The 25,869-nt window shown below is 36.5% G+C and overlaps 1 long non-coding RNA gene across 3 annotated transcripts in view; it reads left to right on the top strand.

Moving 5' to 3' along the window:
* Positions 1-25,663, top strand: part of LOC104653002 (uncharacterized) — a 110,845-nt gene extending 85,182 nt beyond the window's left edge. For all 3 annotated transcript variants that reach the window (XR_746281.3, XR_746285.3, XR_746286.3), the window contains one exon: positions 756-25,663. This is a non-coding gene — a long non-coding RNA (uncharacterized LOC104653002). The remainder of the gene's footprint in view (positions 1-755) is intronic.
* The last annotated feature ends 206 nt before the right edge of the window (positions 25,664-25,869 follow it).

Below are 25,869 nucleotides of genomic sequence, written 5' to 3'. Positions count from 1 at the left end.
GTCAGCCAATTGAATATGTTTTGAAAAATAAATTACCCAGTCTTGGATATATCTTTATAGCAATGCAAGAATTAACTAGGCTGGGTGCAGTGGCTCACACCTATAATCCCAGCAATTTGGGAGGCCAAAGAGGATAGATCACCTTAGGTGAGGTATGCAAAACCACCCTGGCCAACATCGTGAAACCCCATCTCCATGAAAAATACAAAAATTGGCCAGGCGTGGTGGTGCATGCCTATAATCCCAGCTACTTGGGAGGCTGAGACATGACAGTTGCTTGAGTCCAGGAGGTGGAGGTTGCAGTGAGCCAAGACTGAGTCATGCACTCCAGCCTAGGCAACACTATGAGACTGTCTCAAAAAAAAAAAAAAAAAAAAAACTCAGAATGGCCTAACACTGTGTGTGTGTTTTTGTATACACACATACCTATATTTTTAGCTATAGTGTCTCATTCTGTTGCCCAAGCTAGAGTAGTGGCACCATCATAGCTCATGTAACCTCAACCTCCTAGGCTCAAGCAATCCTCCTGATTGCTTAGGCCTTCTGAGTACTTAGGACTGTGGACCTGCACCACTATGTCTGGCTATTTTATCTGTAGAGATGGGGGTCTTGCTATGTTGTCCAGGTTGGTCTTGAACTTTTTGTCTCAAGCAATCTTCCTGCCTCCACCACTCCTAAAGTTCTGGGGTTGCAGGCATGGGCCATGATGCCCAGCCAGAAATAAATTTATATTAATGTTCCTCTTTCTTTCCTAGAGTGGTCATCTATGGATTGCAGAGACAGCATCTACACTTGCTGGGAAGTTAAGCCCCATTTTTTCTGAGGACCCATTCAAGCTGTAGTCGGACAGTTCTGTAAATTATCAAGACAAGGCCTGGAGCAGGCCAGCCTCTGAGTGGCTGTACTCTTGCAGGAAAGCCTAAGCCTGAGAATGGAGATATTTACAACATGGGGGAAGAAAACCTGGCTTCCTTGCTCCATCACAGAAACACATCTCAACACATCTGAGGTCATGAGCTAATAAGGAAAAGGAATTAACTACAGCCTCTCCTGCCACATGTCAAAGTTGATTCTACTCTAGATGAGTCTTAATTATGCCAGTGAAGTGTAGAGTCCAATAGAAACAATGTGTTCCTGAAACTGTAACTTTTATTGTAATGACTAAGAAAGATTTAAACTTTGCTTTACATGTGATGAGCTTAATTTGAAGCTACAGAATTAATTTTTGATGCAAAAAAACTCTACATCTCTCTTAAAACAGTGGCTGGCTTATTGTCATTTCCTGTATATGAAATATCTCACCCTAGGGAGAATCCACATCTAAAAAATATTTACCCTCTTATTTTCTGAACCTGAGATCTTTTTATACTACATTTTTAACTCAAATTTATTCTCTTTGCAGAGGATATAAAACCTTTCTTTCTTTCTCTTTCTTTCTTTCCTTTCTCTTTCTTCCCTCCCTTCCCTTGCCTTCCCTTCCCTTGCCTCCCCTTCCCTCCCCTTCCCTCTCCTCCTCTTCTCCCCTTCCTTCCCCTCCCTCCCTTCCCCTCTCCTTCCCTCCCCTCCTCTTTTCTTCCCTTCCCTTTCCTTTCTTCCTTCCATGATGACTCAAAGAAATTAAGAACATGTTCAAGATCACATCACTTATAAGTGACTGAACTGGGACTTAAACCAAGTTCTTTCTTACACTAACACTAGACAATCTTCCTAAATACTACATCTCATCCTATAAGGGCAACCAAAATCTGATCTCATTCATTTCACTAGTGCATTATAATATTTTCATGGAGCTACATATATGAATAATATAGATAATTACTTATGTTAATAATAAGTAATTGCTTATGCTAAGTAATAATGTTAATAACAAATTTGATCTAAATATCAGTCTTCGTATTTGGGCATCACTGCCTACATAAATTATTTGTTTGGTGGGTTACCAGATTAACAGTATGTTAGCCAATCTCTCTGTTTTTAATTCTCATCATTATTAAGTTTTTTGGGTTAAAATTTTTATTTAGGAGAACTCTGCTAAACTACAAAAATACAGGATATAACAGGCAATTATGCTATTGTCACAGAGTGACATAAGTGCACTTCAGTTTTTCAGATTAGATGATTGTCACCTTGAACAGAGGAAAAGAAGAGAGAATTGGAAACAATGCTCAAAAATAAGGAGTTATGGTAAAAATTCAGAGTTTATAATGTTAGCCAAGAGGGCTGGGGATGTCTTGGAAAACAGTCACCAGGTACCTAAAAGAAGATCGTTGAAAAGGGCAAAGCATTAAAAGAACTGGTAGAACAGTTACTGAATTCAGACTTCACTTTTGAAGACTCCGTACTAGCAAACAACCAAAAGTGAGCTTTTCAAGTTTCGAGTAGAGTGGGTTTCACTGTGTGGTCCTGAGCAAGTCATAACTTCCCCAAATGTTTGTTTCCCCATAGGGTTATTAATAACAACAATACAGATATCAAGGGGTTGTTGAAAAATTCAAATAAAGCAAAGTGTTAAGTAATATTCTACAGCTGATACTGTAAACACTATTCAATAATATTTTAATATGGCTGGGAGTGGTGACTCATGCCTATAATCCCAGCACTTTGGGAGGTCAAGGTGGGTGGATGATGAGGTCAGGAGTTCGAGATCAGCCTGGCCGATATGGTGAAACCCCATCTCTACTAAAAATATAAAAATTAGCCAGGTGTGGTGGCATGAACCTATAGTCCCAGCTGCTCTGGAGGCTGAGGCAGGAGATTCGCTTGAACCCACAGCAGGCAGAGGTTGCAGTGAGCCTATATTGTGCCACTGCACTCCAGCTTGGGTGATGGAGCAAGACTCTGTTTCAAAGCGTGTGTGTGTGTGTGTGTGTGTGTGTGTCTGTGTGTGTGTGTGTGTGTGTGTGTGTGTATTAATGAAATCTGCATCTATGAAATGAAACAAGAGGATGAATAAAAGAAAATTCGTGCAGGTTAACAGTCACTAATTAGAGCTTTTAAAAAAATCAAATTCCTTTAGTTTATCTTCTGAACTCTACATTCCAATGAAGGGAGAAGCAAAGCCTCTTTCATATTTAAATTCTCATGACATATTTTATGTGAGATTGATTATAAACTTGCAACTGACTCAACAAATTTTGAGCTGGAGGGAGGCCCTTCCATATACCTGCAATTCCCATTGGATAACTGAAAGTGTTTCTCCTTTCTCTTTGATATGATAAATTCCTGAAAGCCATTAGTGATTTAGGGACCTTTCTGAAGAAAATCTCTCCTTGAATAGGAAAGCAGCATTAATGTTTTTAAACAGTCACTGGCTGCTTACATCTAAGGAGCAGCATCAGCAACAGCAACTAAATGATTCTAAGTAAGATGAAATCAACTAAGAATTTCCAAACTTTTTTTTTTTTCCCCCTCAGGAAACGAGATAGGAACTGATCATTGACATTTTCCAAATGAGGCATCAGTAGAGGCAAGCAAGTGGGAATTTCAGACCTGCCTAAATTCAACCTAACATCAACTTTAGCATCAGATACAGGGCAATTAAGAGTCCAGGAAGCCATTACTTAATCTTTACAGATACCTATTCCTTTAAGGGACTTTGCTTTTGTTATTTTTAACTTGAAAAAAAAAAAAACAGTTAATGTTTTCCTTTTGAAATAATTAAAGGGAAAGGAAGTCTAAAGAGAGGCTGAGTGACATCCAATATTCCCAAATACTCTCTTGTTGCTTTAGGTGACTGGTACGCTTAATTAAGGAGGGTCCTGGATCTATCACTGACCAGGGCCTGACCTGTGAGTAGGAGGGAGTATGCTGTAACCTGACCGCACCCAGGTGTGTGCCTGCAGGTCATACACTGGGAAAACATGTGGCCTCAGTAAGCCAGTCCCAAGCCTAACCATGCCTTTAACTATTTCGAGTCTTTCACAAGTGTTCACAATGTCGCACTCTTAGACTGTGTCAGCATGCTTTCCTCTACATTAACAATTTCAAGTTGGAAAAGGAAGTGCATAAGGTAAAGAGACTTGCTTCAGACAATAGAATCTAAGAAGGTGGAGAATACAACCCAACTCTTATGGCTTCTAGTCACTGCTCAGTTCACACAGCACAGTGTCATCTATCAGGCCAATTCTCACTCATTCACAAACACCAGTCATTGAAAAATTTTCCTCCTCTACAATAGCATCTTTTTGCTTTATCTCTCCTTTCTTCCTTCCTCCCTCCCTCTCTTCCTTTCTTCCCCATTCCTTCCCTTTTTCACTCTCCCCCCTCTCCTTCCTCTTTCTCCTTTTCTCTTGCTCCCTCTCTTCCCTTGTGTTTTCTTCCTTCCCTCCCCCCCCCCCCCGCTTTCTTTCCCTCCTTTCCTCTCTCTCCCTTTATTTTCTCTCATTCTTGTCATAGGCAAAGTAAACTTTCCTGTCACCATGTTTCAGGAAACTCAGTTCTTGTGTATCCGGCCCATGGTGTTAAGGAAAACACAATGGGCAATAATTTTTGTTCCTGTAAACTTCCCTGTTCTGTAAGAGGTATTTGCTGACAGAAGAACCGTATATGGGAGTGGCTCCAAAACCCTGTATACACACAGCATTAGTGGGAAAATAAAGTGTCTTCACTGTGGACAATCCTGTTATCAATTATCTATGAGTGACAAGACATAATATTTACAGGACAAAAAACATGAAAAATAAATGATCTTACCTGACATCAACAGAGAATGCATCATTTTTACATAAAGAATTTCCGTATTCTGAATGTCTGAGTGATTTGCATTGCAACATTTTTTATCTGTAATTCTGTTTATAGAAAATATTCTAAAACTAATTAACACATTTCCCTGAGTTTTTAAATAAAATAAAATGACCTTATGTTGGAGACTATTTTCATCAAGTGTATTAATAATCTAATTCTTCTCCAACTTGTACCTTAAACCCATGGTCTATACTGGTTGACATCCTTTTAAAATATCATGTGAATACCCTTAGAACCCATTAAGGAACAGATCCCTGTTTAGCCAAAGCCCACTTGAACTCCAGGGGTGGCCTTCTGCTAACACTCTCAGGCCAGATATTCTAGTTTCTCTTTGTTGAACAGCACAGAGGACAGAGCATAGGCATTTGGGTCACAAGGCCCTGACTGAAAATTCACTTACCATATGTGAAATTAAGGCAAGTTAAGTAACCTGTAAGAGATTCGACTCATATGTAGAGTGAGAATAAAAATGAATACTCAACAGATTGTTGTCAATAGATAATGCACTAACAAAGTAAATTATTCACTTTAGCACCTCTAACTGGTAAATGCTCAATAAGTATTCACTACTGTGCCCTTCTATTCTCTGATGTCAGATGCTGCTCACCTTCAGGAGAGTGTCCACTGTCATTAACTGTGTTGCATTCTACTGTCCTCCTTCACACTGCTTTTTCTCTTTTCTCCTTCTCCTGTTTATTTTTGTTTCCTTTTGTCCCAAATAATTATTTTCTATAGGAAGTAGTATCAACTAGAATGTTCTGAGCCTTCTGATCAGTGAACTGGTTAATTGGTATCCCAGCTTCTCATTACTTCTTTTCATGTTCCTATCCCCATTGACTTCTCAAAGGATCCATTTGGACCATCGGGAATGGTTTTGCCACAGTCTTACTCAAAACCCCCAGGACTCCCATACACACCTATACATTTCGTTACTGTAAACCTTAGATCTTTTCCAGATACTTATGGTGGTACCCAGACAGCTAAGTTTTGTCTGTACTCCCATTGTATCTTGGAAGTAACTAACTTGTTTCTGATTTTACAGTCTCATAGGTGGAAGGGATTTGTCTTGTCTCAGATGAGACTCTGGACTTGGACTTTTGAGTTGATAATGGAATGAGTTAAGACTTTGGAGTGACCATTGGAAAGGCATGACTGTGTTTGAAAATTTGAGGACATGAGATTTGGGAGAGGCTGAGGCAGAATGATATGGTTTGGCTCTGTGTCCCCAGCCAAATCTCATACAGAATTGTAATTTTCCATATTGCAGGAGAGGCCTGATAGGAGGTGATCGTATCCAGGGGGCAGACTTCCCCCTTGCTGTTCTTGTGATAGACTTTTCAGATCTTGTTTGAAAGTGTGTAGCATTTCCCCCTTCTCTCTCTTGCCCACCATGTGAAGATATGCTTGCTTCCCCTTTGCCTTCCACCATGGTTTTAAGTTTCCTGAGGTTTCCACAGAAGCAGAAGCCTGAACGGCCTGCAGAACTGTGAGCCGATTAAACCTCTTTTTTAAATAAATTACACAGTCTCAGGTATGTCCTTACAGCAATGTGAGAACGGACTAATACAGGATTGGAGGAAAATTACAGAATAGGCTCAGTGAAAATATTGCATAGCCATCTTTGCCATTGAAACTAGGAATGAAAATTAAAAGAGATAATTAAATTATTGATCCAAGGGTTGGAAAACTATAGTCCATAAGCCAAATCATACCATATTCATCCAATTACATATAGTCTTCTAGCTGCTGCACTACAGTGGGAAAGTTGAGTGATTTCTACAAAGACCACATAGCTGACAATGTAAAAAACTGGCCTTTTACCAGAAAAAGTTTACCAACATCTAGATTAAAACGCATTCTACACATTTATGAGAGGAGATCTGAAACATTTTGGAAAAATATTATTTAGTATCCACTCCTATTTTGAGATTCCAAAAAGCATGGCATTTCGAAGATCTGGTTATAAGCTTTATTTCTACTACTGAAAAGTCTGTGAAACCCAAGCAGTTATTTAAATTCTCTGAATTTCAATTTCCTCTCTATAAACCAAGCATATCGATAACACCAAATTCTCATCTATAATAAAGGCTAACTGCCCTGGTATATTTGTATATAATCTATAAAGTCTAAACTATCTTAGTTTTAATGAGGAACATTCGAGTAACCCCACAACTCCCCAAATACATTCTGTCTTCAGAGAAACAATCACTTCTATTCATTTTTGTTAAAATTCTAAAGACTCTTGCCTCCAAATGTCAACTAACATGCTATTTCTATTTCTTCACTTAGTAACTTGAAATTTATCTACTGAATTCCTATTATGATAGGTAAGGATTTCACTTGTGATCTACTTGTAAGTTTATCTTTCTAGAGTTCTATTTAACAAAACTGAAGCTTCGCATGTTAGTTTTCTACATTTACCTCTTTTTTCTCCTATCTACCTGTCAACTTCTGTCAGCTCTACTGTTACTTTTACTTTCATGATTCTATTGCATCTAAAGTCATTGCATATCCTATAATTTTTCCAAGCAAAGAGTGTTTTTCATAGAGTAATTGGCTAACCTTAACAAATGTTTATGATGTATTGTAAAAGAGTCAACTGGCTACTTGTTATATTTAAATTAGTAAGTACTGTAAAAATGTAGGGACATATATAATATGTACATACTATTAACTTAAAGATATTTTCTTACTTGCTTGTCTCAATGGGATGAATCGTCTTAGAGTCTCCACATTCACTGCCACCTTCTCTGGATCCACCTGAGAAGTCATCAAAGGCTGTGTTCAGAATCATTTTTTATTTTAATGGTTCAGATACAGATATTTTTTTCTGAATGCATTGAATGCTGTCACTGTAATTATATCCCAAACTGCAGCTTACCAAATACAGTTTTTATTCAACTGGAAGAGAAAAATCATCATCTCCATAATACAATCACTTAACTATATTGCTTTTTAAAGTGAACTTTAAAAGGTTTGTTTCCAGAAACTTTCATCCCTTCCAAGTGTGAGATCTAGGAATAATAACGTTTGGCAAATTTATTTGCTTCTACTGTTGTCAGCATGATGTTTCATTTCATATTAACAATAATTATTGCTTTCCTTCTCCTTTCTTCTTCTTTTGTTCCTCCTCATCTTCATCATCATCCTGATCCTCCTTTTCTTCCTTCTCCTTCCACATCTTTAGATGACCTGTATTTCCAACTCCGGTAACTTTTAAGATCTTTTTTAGTATCTTGGGTTCTATAATTTCACATTCATATTTTGCTTCATTTTCATGACTCTTCCTTGGCTCTTGCCAGGCGTTTTCATGTTGAAATAGCATGTCTTTCTGCATGCAGTGTAGTCAGTCTTTCTATTCATTTGCCAACTGTCTCCTACATCATTTGTTCTGTTCTTTGTTTATAAAGCTACTATTAATCGGACATTGAACTTTTGGAGTTAACTCTTGTTTCTTATCTTTTTCACATTTTGTGCTGCACATTCTGAGATATACGTTATTTCTTCAACCTTTTCTCCTCTTTGCTTTTCCTGCAATTGTATCTTAAATTCCTAGAAACTCTTCTGGCTCTTCTATCGTTTATTTTTTATATTAGACTGTTCTTGTTCGGCAAATACAACATCTTCTTCCATTTCTCCAAGGACAAAAATTTGAGTTTTTCTCCTTCATCTGATTTCTCAAAATCTTGTTTGTTTTCAATTCTATTTGATACTTCATGGTTTTTGTATTCTTTTGTTTTTGTTCTCTTTGTTTCTCTTCATGCCAAAATATTCCTCAGCTTTCTGGAGATACATATCTGTCCCTATTCAAGAATGAAGAATGAATAAGTTTGATGTGATGCTCAGAGCATATAGATGAGTTTTGCTGATGGATAGGCTTTGATTTAGGGTCATGGACACAGAGCCCTAAATACCACAAGAAAGGCATTATTCTGTAATTCTAAACCTTATCCAGCTCCCAGGTTCTATCTACATGGTTCATTTTATTTAGAGAATGACTATATGATTTTTTTTAACCTGGAGTAAATATCAGGTTACTAGTAATCATGCTTGCTGGGCTGGAGGGGTTACCTGATTATTAATCTTTAATTAATCTCTCTTTCAGGCTTACTTCTTTCTTGCAGTATAATACTAGAGCTTCTCTGGAGCCCACCAGCTAGCCTGGCAGTCCCTCCTGCAGTTAGTTCCCTATACCCTCACTTTGAGCTCTGTCTTCCTGGTTGACTTCACAGGACAACATTTTCCTATACACTTTGTCCATCCAGAAATGTGGCAAAATCTCTGGTTTTCTGATAGTTCTTGGTTTTGCAGGTATGTGTATATATATATCTATATATAGATATATAGATATATATATACACACACACACACATATATATACCTACAAAATATATAATATATATATTTTTTTATATATATATTCTTCATTTTCCTTCACCATCATTTATCGCATATGTGGAAAGTAGAAGAGAAACATGAATGCGATCAGTATTCTAAACAAGAATTTAATTTTTATTTTATAAATCTATATGTATTGCTTTGAGTTTCCCAATTATTACATGTCCATAAATAATAAGTTACAAAGTTATCATTGGAAATAAAGTAGATACCTGGATCCCACCTCCTTTAAAAGTTTAGCTATTCACAAATCACCCATTCCCTCCCTTTGGCAAAGATGCTTCTGCCAGTATATTTTCTAAAAATAATTAAGAGAAATAATTTTCAACTTTTTCTTTCCTAATACTACACAAACACATCTCTTAGCCCTTTTTCTCATTCCTTTCAAAAGATGTTTTCATTGCAGTCTCTAACAGTCTGTCTTACATTGGTTTATTCCATAATAAGTTTAAAGAATCTGGACTTTGCAATCAAGCAAGTATGGAATATGTCTACTACTATCTCAAAACATCATTCATTTGGCACCAGTGAAGTCTTCTCTGGTCAGTAAAGAGTAAATGGAACTTGGTATTGTAGTTATAGGACAGCTGCCCAAGTAGCCTCCTCTAAATTCATTTTTAACGCCAGCTGTGGCATACTGATCTGAGCTGAGCTTTCATCTATTCCCTCTGCATCTGGCTGAGGCCATATTGGTATTCTATAATATTCAATTTTTTTTTTTTTTGCTTTTTTTCTTCTTTCTTTTCTTTTTTCCTCCCTCCCCCAAAACACTGTTTTGAGAATATCAAGATTACCAGAAGAGGGGATTTAGACTGGGCAAAAGAAAACAAAGCAAAACTCAGGCTTGTTGAGTTGGGTAATCTATCCCACAGTCATACTTTGACATTTTTTTCTTCTTTGCCATTCCTCTACTCCCCTTTCTCTCCCTCTCTCTTCTTGACCCCTTTCCTCTTTCTTCCCTTCTCCTCTCCGTGTCTTTTCTCTTCTTTTGTCTTCCACCCTTTCATCCTAACACATTTCTCATCTTTATCCTTTGAAGTGAACTTTGTGTAGCAAGGCCTCACTAAAGCTATCCAGGTTTCTGATAAGCAGCTTCAACTCTCAACGAGGCACAGCTGTCATCTGATATTACCAGAACTGGCCAAAGTCAATGGCTAATAGTCAAAGATTTGATGAAAAAATAGGTGTGAAAAACACCAGCCTCAGCAGTTTAAGCAACAAGTCAAAGGGTTTTGAAACCAATACCAGGCAGTCTTCATAGAGGAAAATGTTAGGAAAGATGCTCTGAAGACCCCTTGTTTCTTAAACAGACAAAGCTCCTGGCTTTGGCAGAACAGATTCCAGACCTGAATCTCCGGAAACACTTAAGTGTTTTCCCTTTACTTTCCACTGATGTGAGGACTTCCACGTTGAATCATTTTTAATTCTAGAAGTGTGGTTAGTAATGTTAATGTTGAGATAGATGCCAGTTCGTAAGAGTCTTGACCAAGGTATCTCTTTTGTAATTGTTTCAGCTTTCTGCACACTTTTTCCTCCTTTGCATTTAAATGGATATATGGAAAGGCTGGTTTGGTTAACTTAATATATTAAACCTAAGTGGCAGGATTCTGGTTTCATATTGTGCAATGCAGGTTAAAGGGGAAAAATGTGTTCTGGATTCCCAGACTAGAAGTTGTTAATACATAGTAGTTTTAATATATAGTAGTGAGAGATTTTGAGAGAAAATGACAAATTTAATTTAAACTATTATGAAAAGGGAAAATATCTACTGGAAGCAAATATGCTTTACTGATATGTAGCCTTCTTACCATGCCAGGCCCCTACCATAGGTAAGGTATAAAGAAACTAAAAAGAAAATACAACACAATGACTTCAGGTTTAAGAGTCCTGAGAAAATGAACCCACAGAGGAAAATGGGTTTAGACAGAAAACTGAGGCAATGACTGAGTGTGGCTTTAAGCCCTTGGTATTTATCATATTTCTTCCTGAAAAAGAGTTTGCAGTCTAGAAATTAACATTTTATGTTTCCATATGCTTGAGCATTTTTGAATGCTATTAAGAATGTCCATAGACAATGTAGGTCACACTGAATATTTAGACTACACTTGCTAGGGCATATTTTTGAAACCTCATTTCTATTTTTGTGAGCTAAAATTTTGCAGGTGGTAAGGTGGTAGATGCAAATATCATAATGTGAATATGAGCCAATTAACCAACAACCACATTTTATGAGGTTGCAACCAACTAATTGTTTTGTGTCTGCAGCTAATTATTTCTGGGAGATATTTCTGCATATGGAAAAGAAATCTATTATTATAATTGAGTGTACAGCAAAACAAAAGTTCTGCTGTAAGTACATCAAGGCCAAGGATCACATCTCTGTGTTTCATAAAATTACATAAATCACTTTGGACCCATGGATTCTAAATAAATATAAACTGCTAAGGTGACATGATTCTAAAGTTTGGAAAATGAATAGCCAGCTGCAGTGAATAATATCCAAGGTATAAAATATCAACAAAATTTTGAGTGGTTGGTATTGTTATTAACTCGTTGATACCTTTTCTTACAGACTCAGATAATTTTTCAGCTGGAAAAAAATCTACTCTAATATTTTTATCTTGAAGTTTGAAAATTATGGTCATGATAAATTATGTGACCTAACCCAAAGACTTGTGATGCTATTAGGCTTAACTCCTAACAGGCACAATGTCTAAACCAGTGTCCCCCAGAAAACACTCAGCACTAACATCTTAAAGTATGTAAGTTCCTAGATGTTAGAGGCAATATATGTCAGCAGAAAACATGTCTATTAAACCCATGCATGCCAGGCCTAAAGGAGCTCTGACAAGTTTATTTAATTACAGGAGGCTAAACTTGTTCTTATAAATTGGTCTGTCCAGACAAAGTCATGGACAAAGTATGCAGTTTTACGCAGATAGATTTTATTTTTGTTATTATTGCAGCTGCTCATTGATATTTTAATGCAAGTTTTTACTGAGCTATGCCCTGAGGCTTTTAAAATTGAGGGTTCAATTATTTATAAAATCTAATAATTAAGTAAATTAATGAACCTAGTCAGAAATCTGGCAACTTGACTGGATGGATTAGACACAAGAAATACTAATGGAAGAGAGTTTTATTCCCCCCCACCCCTTTATAGGAAAATCTTTTACGATATTTTAGACTATGTTTTTTCTAGATGTACACAAAATGTCTTAGGCTGAGGCTGAGATTTGCAGATGGACCAGTCTACAAATGCAGGTCAGAGATAGAGTTTAACAACAGATGTGGGTGGGCTTGATAGACCTTGTAATCTAAGTTGCCCCTCTTGCCAAAGCAATTTAAAGTCTTACCAAGTACGGTTTCCAGAAATGCAGAGGAATAGAGGAACAGCACTGTGGTTACATCTCTTTACTTACCCAAAGACTACAAACTGATAAATTATGATATGCCCTGAAGAATGTAACTCTAATGGCCACTCAGAATCATAAGATGAGGCAAAATTAAAGAAGCTAAAAATGGTTAACTTGGAGAAGGCTACATCCTGGAGTACATGATAGGTCTTTAAAAATATTTTAAAAGACTACTAGGTTGCTGCAAAAGTGATTGCTGTATTTGCCATTACTCTCAAGGACAAAAACTCCAGTCACTTTTGCACCAACCTAATTAACCTATATTACCAAGGAGAATGCTGTTAAAGATTCAGTTTTTGGTTCCATGGGTTTTTCACTTTGTTGCTTTGCTGCAGGGGCTATGTTTCAGTCCTAACCCTGCCTATGCTGCTTGTTTTCCTCAGTTCAGCGTGAGAGAAGATGCTGCTTCTCCTTGATTATGGAGCCCACACATTTCCATTTAAACCTGGTAACAAATTAGGCTTTTTACTTCAGTTCTAGTTCCTAAATTCTGTGTTTGGCAACTTGCATGGTCTCTCCCTCCTCTCACAGAACTGACTTGTTTTCATGCTCTGACTCTAGCCTACCTGCTTGATCAGCTAAATATAATTTACTCATGTTTCCCTGAGCTATTTTTCACTCACCTACTGGATTCTCCATGTTGCCTGTTTTGCTTGATTCGTACATGGAGATGGACAAACTCCTGGACAAAACTTGATGCCCTTGCAGTGTCTTGACACTATGGGTGCCTACCTCAGGAAGTTTGGCTTTCAAAAAGATAGAGAATTGCCAGCATAGTATTTTTATATCTTTATTATTATCTTTATTGCTCAGCACATGTGCTTGTAGTACGATTATCACACTGCAGAGAAAAGAAAACTGAGATTCAAATACCTTGAGTGATTTGCCTAAGATTTCTCAGCAAGTGAAGGCATGCCTGGAACATGGACGGCGATCTGATGGCAGACCCTGTGTTATTTCCACCATAATCCCCTCCTCTGACTATTTCACACTCCAGATTATGATTCATTTTTATACAAAGACAGTGAAACTACAATAGGACTCTTTATGAAATATGGTCTGGTGTAGCCCAGGTGCATTCATTATTCACAAAGGACATAATTATTAAAACCAGTGTTCCAGTACTTCCTAAAGTTTAAAGGCTCTTATGGTCTATATTTAATTCCTTATTGAACAAAGAATGTTTTGTCCTGGAGATTAGAAATGAATAGAGCCAATATAATGGAAAATTTTTCTATAAGCAAACCAAATGAGGAAACCTAAAAGCAAGGCTAGGACCTTGCTTTTAGGCAGAGTGGACAAAACTAAGAAATATGTTCAGACACACAACCAGCTGCATAGGGAATTACAGAAAGATTTTTCTCTGCAGCTTCCTAATCACACCAGCCCTTGCTCTGAATTTCACTGAATCTGGATCCTTCTCAGCATCCTTCAGTGACTGTGGTGGACAAGCTTATGGAAATGCTTCACTAGAAGAGTGAACAGTGGTGCATGTGGAGTGTTCAACTTCTCATGTAAAGGTCTAACTCTAGTGAAGAAAACAACCCAACTAGAAGAGAAAGTGTGGAGAAATGGGAAGGTCACACTCTTCAAGTCGGGGGGGTCTCTCTTCCTAACTATTTGATTTAGGCCATATTGTTTGTTCAATTTTCTCTGCCCTCTAGTTGTCTCATCTGTGAAATAGGAATAATGCCACCCATCTCAATTCTTCGACATCAAATTAAGTACAATAACATGATATAAAGTGTCTCCCACGAAAATATGTTTAATGGAGTGTGTCTATTTTCTATACCGCTGTTCACAATAAAATATGTCTTTTCAAAATCAATATATACTAGAGCGAAGAAAACATTCATTTTAATTTTTTTCCTTGTAGGCTAAGAAAATGTCTTGGCTGCATTATTATTTTTTCAGCACTGCCTCTGCTGACCTCATGGGAGAAAGTGTTTCTTCTTCTCTCCCATGTCATGATGGCATGTAGACTATAGGAAGGAATAATCGGTTGAGCACAGTGGCTCACGCCTGTCATCACAGCACTTTGAAAGGCTGAGGTGGGCAGATCACTTGAAGCAAGGAATTCAAGAATAGCCTGGGCAACATGGCGAAACCCTGTCTCTACTAAAAATACAAACATTAGCTGGGCATGGTGGTGTGTGCCTGTACATAGTCCGAGCTACTTGGGAGGCTGAGGCAGGAGAATTGCCTGAACCCAAGAGGCAGAGGTTGCAGTGAGCCGCGACTGTGCCACTGCACTTCAGCCTCGCAAAAGAGGGAGACTTTGTCTCAAAAAAAGAATAATCACCTCAGTAGCTTAATGTGTGTGTATGTGTATAGATAGATAGAGAGATATACAGATATATATTTATAGCTGACACACTGTAGGTACGTAATAAAGATTTGAAAAACATGACCTTTTTTTTTGTTTTTTAAATCCAAGCAGTGCCACTTGTTTACTTGGATTAAGTAATTGTACCAATCTACATTTTAAAAGTAAAACTAGCCATTAATTCTTTTGTTTCAGCAGTTGCCTAATTTTATTGCTCAAATGTAATGTGAATGAAGAAATATCCCTAGTAAGAAATCTATGAATATTAACTTCTTGTCTCCACTAACCAGAGTTGTTCTCAACTCATAACACTCTAGTTTGGGAAATCATTTGTAATATGGGAAATGGGAAACCATAGCAGATTTTACTTGTAGTTTCATAATTTAGGCAGGTTGGCTCTGTATAATTTCTAGAATCATAGGTATCTGGATGAAGAATCTCCATTTTATCATTAAAGATTACAACAAATGTAGTTTTTTTCTTTTTACCACTAATATCAATGTAAGCAAAACAGCATACTTTTTAGCTAAGCATATTATCTTCCCAGACTGGAGGAGTTATTATCTTCTAGATTTTCTCTACTTCAAACTATACAAAGGGAAAATAGATTGGAATTTTACTGGCTATTGTTCTGTAAAGAGAGTATAAATAGCAATAAAACATAAATAAAATGATTGATAAATGAATTGTATTGAAATTAAAAAGTTCTGTTTATTAAGTCAAGCCAAAGAGTGGGAGAAGATATGGGAAAACATATATTCGATTGTTAAAGAAAAAGATAATTATAACATTTGTTAAAGATGGTAAGGCAGACTTTATCTAAAGGGACTATTATAATGAGAGTTTGCAGTAGGAGTGAGAGATTGGGCTTAACTTCTTTTTCGGGGGGAGATCAAGTCTCACTCTTGTTGCCAGGCTGGAGTGCAATGGTGTCATCTCAGCTCACTACAACCTTCACACCCTGGGTTCAAGTGATTCTCCTGCTTCAGCCACCAGAGTAGCTGAGCATATTACAGGCATGTGCCACCACACCCAGCTAATTTTTGTATTTTTAGTACAGATGGGGGTTTTACCATGTTGGCCAGGCTGGTCTCGAACTCCTTACCTCAGGCAATCCACCGGCCTGCCTCCCAAAGGGCTGAGATTATAGGCGTGAGCTACTGCACCCAGACAAGATTGGGCTTAACTTCTAATACAAGAAAAAATAATTTATAGCTAAGGTTCAAGGTGGGTGTCACTAGATGTAAAAACACTAAAAATAAATATAAAAGGTGATAGGGAATTCTGGCTAACTTCGCTTGTAGAATTTTTTTGGAAGAGAGGCCACGTGATAAGATATTTAGAGTGGGAGATAAGGAATTTGATTCGATATCAAAAGTGGAGCACTTATATAATTGACTTAGGAGGAGTTTTGCTAAAACTGGACTAAGTAGCCTTAGGACAGATCCTCAAGACAGACTAGACAGAAAAAGGACTCAAAGGAGGCTGACGTAAGTTTGGTCAAAATAAAAGTCTAAATTACAGACATTAGAAAAATTTTCTAAAAATTGAACAGAAAAAGATAGATTAATCTAATTTAATAATTGGGCAAGAAACTTAAATAGTCACTTCACAAAAAAGGATATCCAAATGACAAATTCATAGGAGAAGTTAGCAACAGCTTCAGTCAATTGAGAGATACAAATTAAAACCACAATGGTGGGACAGAGGGTAGAGCAAGATGGCAGAATAAGGTTCTCCAGTGATGGTACCCAAGCAGAAAAATTAATTTAGTCAATTATCTATGCACAAAACTACCTTTCAGAAGCCAAGGAAACCAGCTGAGAGATAACTGTACCTGGTTATAGCACAATAACGAGAAAAGATGAACTGAAGAGTGTTACAAAAAAAAAAAAAAAGTTTTACATTGTCCCAATTACTCTTCCTTTAATCTTAGGTGGCACAGCATGAGGAGAGATGTTTTCCAATTGGGAAAGAAAGGAAGCATAGGAGACTGCCCACCACAGTAAAACTCAGCACACACACACACACACACACACACACACACACACAAAACAAACAAATCCAACCATGGTCTCTGACTCCAGACCAGTATTCATGGACTGTGCCTCTAGACTTATCCTGGGACTAGCTGAGCCCCAGCAAGAAGCACTCAAGTTTTGAACTGTATCGTTTCAGGCCAACTGCTGTGGTCTTAGGTTCTGGATGAACCTCAGAGACAGGCAGGCCTCAGTGACCATGGGTTTTCAGTGTCCCTCAATGGCTATGGGATTCCTACAAGGTGCTGTACCAAGCTTGGAGTCCAGGGAACTCCAATCCTGGCTGCATTGACTGTGGCAGTCCTGGCCTTAGGGCACCCACTAACACTGCAGCAGTCTTGGGCTTAGGAATTACAATAAACAGTCTGCTTAGAATTTCTGACAGGCTTGCTGTTGAAGAACATTCTCAGACAAAGCAAGACTGTAAAGACTATCATAAATACCTATTTCTTTAAGGTGAAGACATTTACATATGACCACGAGGATTAAAAACAATCAAGGAAACATGAAGGAAACATGACATCACTAGAAAAAAATATGAAGCCAGTGACTGACCCTGAAGGGACAGAGATAAATGTACTGCCTGACAAAGAATTCAACATTTCTTGAAAAAAAAAAAAAAAAGAATAAAAAATAGAATAGAGAGCATTAATAGCAGAACTGATCTAGCAAAAGAAAGAACCTGAACACAAAGACAGGTTATTTGAAAATACACATTCAAGGAAGAATAAAGAAAAAATACTAAAATGGAATAAAGAACTCTGACAAAATTTACTGGATAGCATTAAGAAAAGAAACATATGAGTTACTGGTGTTCAAGAAGGAGTAAAGAAAGAGAAAGAGTTAGAAAAATTCTTTAAAGAAATAATAAAAAACTTTTCAAACCTGGACAAAGGTAAATATTGAGCTACAAAAAGGTTAAATGTCACCATTCAGATCTGATTCATATAAGACTACCTCAAGATATCTTAAAATAAAATTTTCAAAGATCAGAGCCAAGGAGAGGATTCTAAAAGCAGCAAGAGAAAAGCAGCAAATAACATATAATGGAAATCCAATGTCTAGCAGCAGACATTTCAGCAGAAACCTTACAAATGAGGAAATAAGATATTTCCTATAACCTTATATTAACAACAAAACAAAGACCTATAATAGAACTTTTTTTACTAAAAATAAAAAGCAAGGAATTTTTTACTAAAAATAAAAAGCAAGGAATTTTTATTTTTTACTAAAAATAAAAAGCAAGGAATCAAAACATATTGCTAAAGAAAATAAGCACAAAGGAAGACAATAGGAAAGACAGACAGATCTAAAATGTAACTAGAAAACAGTTAACAAAACAGCAGCAGTAAGTCCTTACCTATCAATAACTACCTATAGTGTAAACGGACTAAATAATGCAATTAAAAAATATAAACTGGTTGATGGTTAACAATAAAAGACCCAGTGATGTGCTGTCTAAAAGAGACTCACTTTATTGCTAAGAACACACATAGACTGAAAAGTGAGGGATAGAAAGACGTATTTCATGCAAATGGCAAACATAGTCATTATTTTTATTCAAAAACTTTAAAAAAAAGACAAAGGAGTTCAATATAGAACCATAAAGGGGTCAATTTAACAAGAGGATATAACTATTATAAACATATATGCACCCAGGACTGAAACAACTACAATTATACAAACAAACAATTAATGGGTCCAAATGGAAAAACTGACTAGAATATAGTAAGAGTAAAAAATCTTCAACATTCATCTTTCATGAATAAACAGATTACCCAGACAGAAAATTAGCAAAGAAACATGAGATTAAAACTGTACCCAAGACCAAACAGACAGAACAGACATTTACTGAACATTTCATTCAACAGCCCAAGGATATAAATTCTTATTTATTATTTGTTTATTTATTAGACTTTAACTTCTGGGGTACACGTGCAGAATCATGCAGGTTTGTTACATAGGTATACACGTGCCATGGTGGTGGTTTGCTGCATCCATCACCCCGTCATCTATATTAGGTATTTCTTCCAATGCTATCCTTCCCCAATCCCCCTATACCCTGCTTTCCCTCCCCTAGCCCCCAACATCTCAGGCCCTGGTGTGTGATGTTCCCCTTTCTGTGTCCATGTGTTTTCATTGTTCAACACCCATTTATGAATGAGAACATGTGGTGTTTGGTTTTCTGTTCCTGTGTCAGTTTGCTGAGAATGATGGTTTCCAGTTTCACCCATGTCCCTGCAAAGGACATGAACTCATCCTTTTAAATGGCTGCATAGTATTCCATGGTGTATATGTGCCACATCATCTTTATCCAGTCTATCTTTGATGGGCATTTGGGTTGGTTCCAAGTCTTTGCTATTGTAAACGGTGCTACAATAAACAAACGTGGGCATGTGTCTTTATTATAGAACAATTTATAATCCTTTGGGTACTTTCCCAGCAATGGGATTGCTGGGTCAAATGGTATTTCTATTTCTAGAGCCTTGAGGAATATTCATACTGTCTTCCATAATGGTTGAATTAATTTACACTCCCACCAACAGTGTAAAAGTGTTCCTATTTCTCCATATCCTCTCTAGCATCTGTTTTCTCCTGTCTTTTTAATGATCACCATCCTAACTAGTGTGAGGTGGTATCTCAATGTGGTTTTGAGCTGCCTTTCTCTAATTACCAGTGATAATGAGCTTTTTTTTCATATGTTTGTTGGCTGTATAAATGTCATCTTTAAAAAGAAATTCTTTTCAACTACACATGGAACATTCTCTGTAGTAAATCACGTTAGACCACAACCCAAGAGTTAAAAATTTCAGAAGATCAAAATCAGGTTTTCTTTTTTTTTTTTTCTGACCACAATGGTAAAGTAAAAATCAGTAACAGGAAACTTTAGAAAACTCACAAACCCAAGGAAATTCAGCAACATGCTCCTAAACAAACAATGGAGGCCAGGTGCGGTGGCTCAAGCCTGTAATCCCAGCACTTTGGGAGGCCAAGGCAGGTGGATCACAAGGTCAAGAGATCGAGACCATCCTGGTCAACATGGTGAAACCCCGTCTCTACTAAAAATACAAAAAATTAGCTGGGCATGGTGGCACGTGCCTGTAATCCTAGCTACTCAGGAGGCTGAGGCAGGAGAATTGCCTGAACCCAGGACGCGGAGGTTGCGGTGAGCCGAGATCACGCCATTGCACTCCAGCCTGGGTAACAAGAGCGAAACTCCGTCTCAGAAAAAAAAAAAAAAAAAAAAAAAAACAATGGGTAAAACAAGAAATTGAAGGAAAATTTAAAAATTTATTGAGACAAATTAAAATGGAGTAACAACATAACAAAACCTATGGGATACAGCAAAACATTACTGAGAAAAAAGCTGATAGCAATAAATGCCTATCTAAAGGAGGAGAAAAATGTCAAATAAACAACTGAACATGTCACCTTGAAGAACTAGAAAAATAAGAACTAAACCAAAAATTAGAAGAAAATATATAATTCAGACCAGACTGAAATAAAGAAAGATGAAAAAAATATTAAAGATTGAGGAAAAAAGTTGGCTATTTGAAAAGATTTTAAAAATTGACAAATCTTTATCGTACTAAGAAAAACAGAGAAAACTCAAATAAAATCAGAGATCCAAAAGGAGGCACTACAACTGATACCTTAGAAATAAAAAGAATTATGAGAGACTATTATGAAGAAGTATATACCGGTAAACTGAATAACCTCAAAGAAATGGAAAGATTCTTGGGCACATATAATCTACAAATATTGAATAAGAAAATAGAAAATGTGAACAAATCAATAATGAATAAGGAGACTCAATAAGTAATAGAATGTGTTCTATTAAAGAAAATTCTAGGACTTCATGGCTTCATTTCTGAATTCTACAAACATTTATAGAAGAACCAATACCACTTCTACTCAAACACTTACAAAAGACTGAGGAGGGAACACTTCTAAATTCATTCTACAAGGCCAGTATTAACCAATAATAAAAGCAGAGAAGGATGCAAAAGGAAAGAAAACACATGCCAATATCCTTTTTGAACAGAAAAATCCTCAACAAAATATTAGCAAATCAAATGACATTAAGAAGATATTTCATCTTCATGATATCACTTCTTCCTAACCATGAGCATGGAATGTTTTTCCATCTGTCTGTGTCCTCTCTTATCCACTCCTTTATCAGTAGTGGTCTGTATTTCTCCTTGAAGAGATCTTTTACATCCTTTGTTAGCTGCATTCCTAGGTATTTTATTCTCTTTGTAGCAATTGTAAACGGGAGTTTATTCATGATTTGGCTCTCTATTTGTCTACTGTTGGTGTATAGGAATGCCTGTGATTTCTAGACATTGATTTTGTATCCTGAGACTTTGCCAAAGTTGCTTATATCAGTTTAAGGAGGTTTTGGGCTGAGACAATGGATCTTCTAAATATTCGATCATGTCGTCTGCAAATAGGGACCATTTGACTTCTTCTTTTCCTAATTGAATGCCCTTTATTTCTTTTTCTCGACTAATTGCTTTGGCTAGAAATTTCAATACTATATTGAATAGGAGTGGTGAGAGAGGGCATCCTTGTCTAGTGCCAGTTTTTAAAGGGAATGCTTCTAGTTCTTGCCCATTCAGTGTATTGGCTGTGGGTTTGTCATAAATAGCTTTTATTATTTTGAGATACATTCCATTGATACCTGGTTCATTGAGAGTTGTTTTTTTTTTATATATGTTGTTGGCCACATAAATGTCTTCTGTTGAGAAGTATCTGTTCATATCCTTTTCCCACTTTTTGATGGGATTGTATTTTTTTCTTGTAAATTAGTTTAAGTTATTTGTAGATTCTAGATATTAGCCCTTCGTCAGATGAACAGATTGCAAAAATTTTCTCCTATTCTGTTCAGGTCCTATCCTCATTTTTCATTATCAGGCTTTTTTTAGCTATTGAGTTTTTAAAAATATAATTTGGACATTAACTCTTTATCATGTATACCTAATGTATGAGAAATATGCATATATTTTATATCATTGTGTAGATTATTTACTCTATTGACTCTTGCTGTGCAGAGGCTTTTTTGCTTGATGCAATTGCATTTGCCTATTTTTGCTTTTGTTGGCTGTGCTTTTGAGGACTTACTTTTAAAAATTATCTGTGAAAGAATCTTTTAAAAATTATCTGTAAAAGAATCCTGTACAGATAATTCTTTTTAAATCTATAAAAGAATCCTTTAAAAATTATCTGTTAAAAAATCCTTTACAGATAATTTTTTAAATAAGTACTCGAAAGCACAGCCAACAAAAGCAAAAACAGACAAATGCAATTGCATGAAACAAAAAAAGCCTCTGCACAGCAAAAGAAACAGTCAACAGAATAAATAGAAAATCTACATAACAATATAAAATATCTCAATATGTGTCATACATTATATATGTAATAAAAAGTTAGTATTCAAATTATATTTTAAAAACTCAATAGCAAAAAAAGCCTGAAATTAAAAAAATGGTGACAGGAAGTAAATAAACATTTATTAAAAGAAGATATACAAATGGCCAGTAAGTGCAATAATTCCTCACTTGCTTTGTCAATGGGATCTTGGAAACCATGACTTTTTATGAAACAAGGTGTAACAATTCTAATTTTTCCCCATCGACATTAAAACAAAACAAATGTGAATAAAATATTGTTAATTTGATTACCAGCTACAAGTCATTTTCCTTAAAGTTAGTTTCTAAACACGTATGGAGTATGTTAAGTAAGAATTTACTGTATATTTAAAAAATGCTCCGCATTGCTAATCATCTGGGAAAAATAAAATCATAATGAGATATCACTTTATATTATTAGAAGGGATTTTATCAAAAAGAATAAAGATGAACAGTGTTGGGTGAGGATGTGGAGAGAAAGAAACTCTGGAACGCTATTAGCAGGAATGAAAATTAGTACAGTCATTTTGGAAAACAGTATGGGGGTTCATCAAAAATTAAAAATAGAACTACCATATGAACCAGCAATTCCACTACTGGGTAAGTATACTGCAAGAACACAAAATTAGTATGTCAAAAAGATGTCTGCACTCTCATGTTTACTGTAGCAGTATTGACAATTGTTAAGATACAGAATCAATGGATAAATGAATAATGAAAATGTGATATATATACAATGTAATACTATTCAGCCACCAAAAAAAGGAAATTCTGTTATTTTCTGTTAACATGGATGAATCTATAGGGCATCATGTTACTTAAAATAAGGAAGGCACAGAAAGGCCAAAGTTAATAAAAGTAGAGAAGAGTAGAATGCTGGTTACCAGAGGCTTGGGTGGTTAGGAGAAAGGTTATGGGTAGATATTGGTTAAAAGATGTATAATTTCAGTGAGATAGATTTTTAAAAGTTAAGGGATTCATTGTATAGCAAGGAGACTATAGTTGTGATACATTGCATTCATAAAAAATGCAAAGAGAGAGGACACTCATATAGTCCCACAAAGACCTACATTGTAAGCTGAGGCCTCCTGCCAACAGCCAGCACCAACTTGCTAGTCATGTGAATAAGCCACCTTGGAAGTGGATACCCCAGCCCACTACACTTTCGGATGACTGCAACCTCTTCAAAGATTCTGAGCCAGAACCATCCAGCAAATCAATCCTGAGATAATACATATATATATTTTTTCCCAGTAGCCCTATGGTTTAACATGTGAATACATATTTTATTTATTACTGTTAAAAAAAAAAATGCAAAGAGAGTGGGTAAGTGCTTTCACCATAAAACTGATAACTATATGAGATAATGCATTTCTTAATTAACGACATTTAACCATTCCACAATGCATATGTACTTCAAAACATTATGTACATGATAAGTACACACAATGATTTCTGTCCATATATAAATGAATAAATAAAATCACAATGTGATATCACTCCACAACCACCAGAATGGTTTAGTCAGCTACACATCTAGCTGGCCAACTAACATCTGACAGTGTCAATCAACAGTTATGATTTAGGACAACTATAATTTTTTTTTTTGAGACGGAGTTTTGCTCTTATTACCCAGGCTGGAGTGCAATGGCGCGATCTCGGCTCCCCGCAACCTCCGCCTCCTGGGTTAAGGCAATTCTCCTGCCTCAGCCTCCTGAGTAGCTGGGATTACAGGCACGCCATGCCCAGCTAATTTTTTGTATTTTTAGTCATGTTGACCAGGATGGTCTTGATCTCTTGACCTCGTGATCCACCCACCTCGGCCTCCCAAAGTGCTGGGATCACAGGCGTGAGCCACCCACCACACCCAGCCCAACAACTATAATTTTTATACTCCAACACTGGGAGTGTAAATAGTGTACAACCACTTTGGGAAACTCTTTGTCATTATCCACTATGACTGAAGATATGCATGCATATCTGTGACCTTGCAATTCTAATCTTAAAAGTTTACCTAATAGAAATACATCAGTACACTTTCCAAAGGCTGTTACCTACCAGCATTATTCCTAACAGTCCCTGAATGAAAGAATCCCAATATCTATTAGGAGCGGAATAGGTAAAAATATGGTATGTTCATGCAGCAATTAAAAATAATAAAAGAACAAACTTCTGCATCCAACAGCATGGAAGAATCTCTAAATATAATATTGAATACAAGAAGTCAGACCCCCAGAAAGTAGATAACATGAATTTTTTTATAGAAAGTTCAATAACATGACAAAACTAAGGCATGGTTAATCCAAAAAGTGGCTACTTTTGGGGAGGTAATGACCAGAGTAGATTAATAAGGCAGATTTCTAGAGAATTGGTTATGTTCTATATCTGCACTTCTCAAAATTCAGTGTACATATAGATCTCCTTGGAAATCTTTTTGAAATGCAGATTCTGATTCAATAGGTCTGGGTAGGAGCTAAGATTCTGCATTTTTAACAAGCTCCTAGGCAATGCCAAGGCTACTGGTAAATTAATCACATGCCAAGTGACAAAGTCTGATAACTTCTGAATGGTGTATATGCAAGTTTATTTGTAAAATATCACCAAACTATATGTTTATGATTTATATATTTTCTTTATATTTTACTTCAGTAAAAGATCTATTTAAAACCAATGCCTTTCGGATTGAAAGTTTGAAATGAAATTTGTAGCTATATTTTTGTGAGTAGCAGAAATAGAGCTTGGGCGCTGGATTTGCTTTTAATTGAAAGCAATATTAGCTTTGAAAACCGTAAGTCAGTAGGATTTTTACTGGAATTATATGAAGAACCTTACATAAGAGACATAGCATCTCGCAAAGTAGCAGACTGGGACAGCACCAGAGGACTTTGGTACCAGAAATTCAACAGATTTGTACCCATGCTGGACTAAATGACCTTAAATATTCTCAGTTTTTTCCTATTTACAGTTTCCAAGGAAAGAGTACTCAAATGGCCTAACTTAGGAGAACACTTGCCTGTCCCTAAGGAAGGGCAGGGCCCCTAATAAACAAAGTCTCATCAGACACCATCTAAAAAGTGTGTACACTAATTTACAGAGGGAAATTGGTGTATGTTTTCAAATGGATTGATGCTAGCAGGCAAAGATAACAGTATGCAGGAGTCAATCAAATGAAAATCGATTGAGGCTGCCTTTGAACTGTGCAACCAGTTCTTATATCTCCTCTCTCTCTCTGGAGCTGAGAATGAGATTGGCTCAGTAACTTTTCTAAACTTACGCCCTTGATTGAGCTGAATTCTGTGATAAAGTGTGTGTGTGCTTCCAACACAGAAACAGCTAAAGGCCTGAATTTATACAAGATGGAAAATGGGATTGATACTGCTTACTTGATTGACCCTGACGTAGTTTAATTATCGCAAGTAGAATTCTAGAAAGAGCTTAAAAGATAAAAACAACAACGAATAACATTCTTCATACTAAAGATAATAGGAATTGAGTTATTTCCATGATTGATTCTAAAGGCAAACATTAGGTCTGGT

This window comes from Saimiri boliviensis, chromosome 5 (assembly GCF_048565385.1).
Source record: "Saimiri boliviensis isolate mSaiBol1 chromosome 5, mSaiBol1.pri, whole genome shotgun sequence".
Classification (NCBI taxonomy): domain Eukaryota; kingdom Metazoa; phylum Chordata; class Mammalia; order Primates; family Cebidae; genus Saimiri; species Saimiri boliviensis.
The sequence above is the reverse complement of the archived record's forward strand: the minus strand, read 5'-3'. Positions and strand labels throughout refer to the sequence as shown.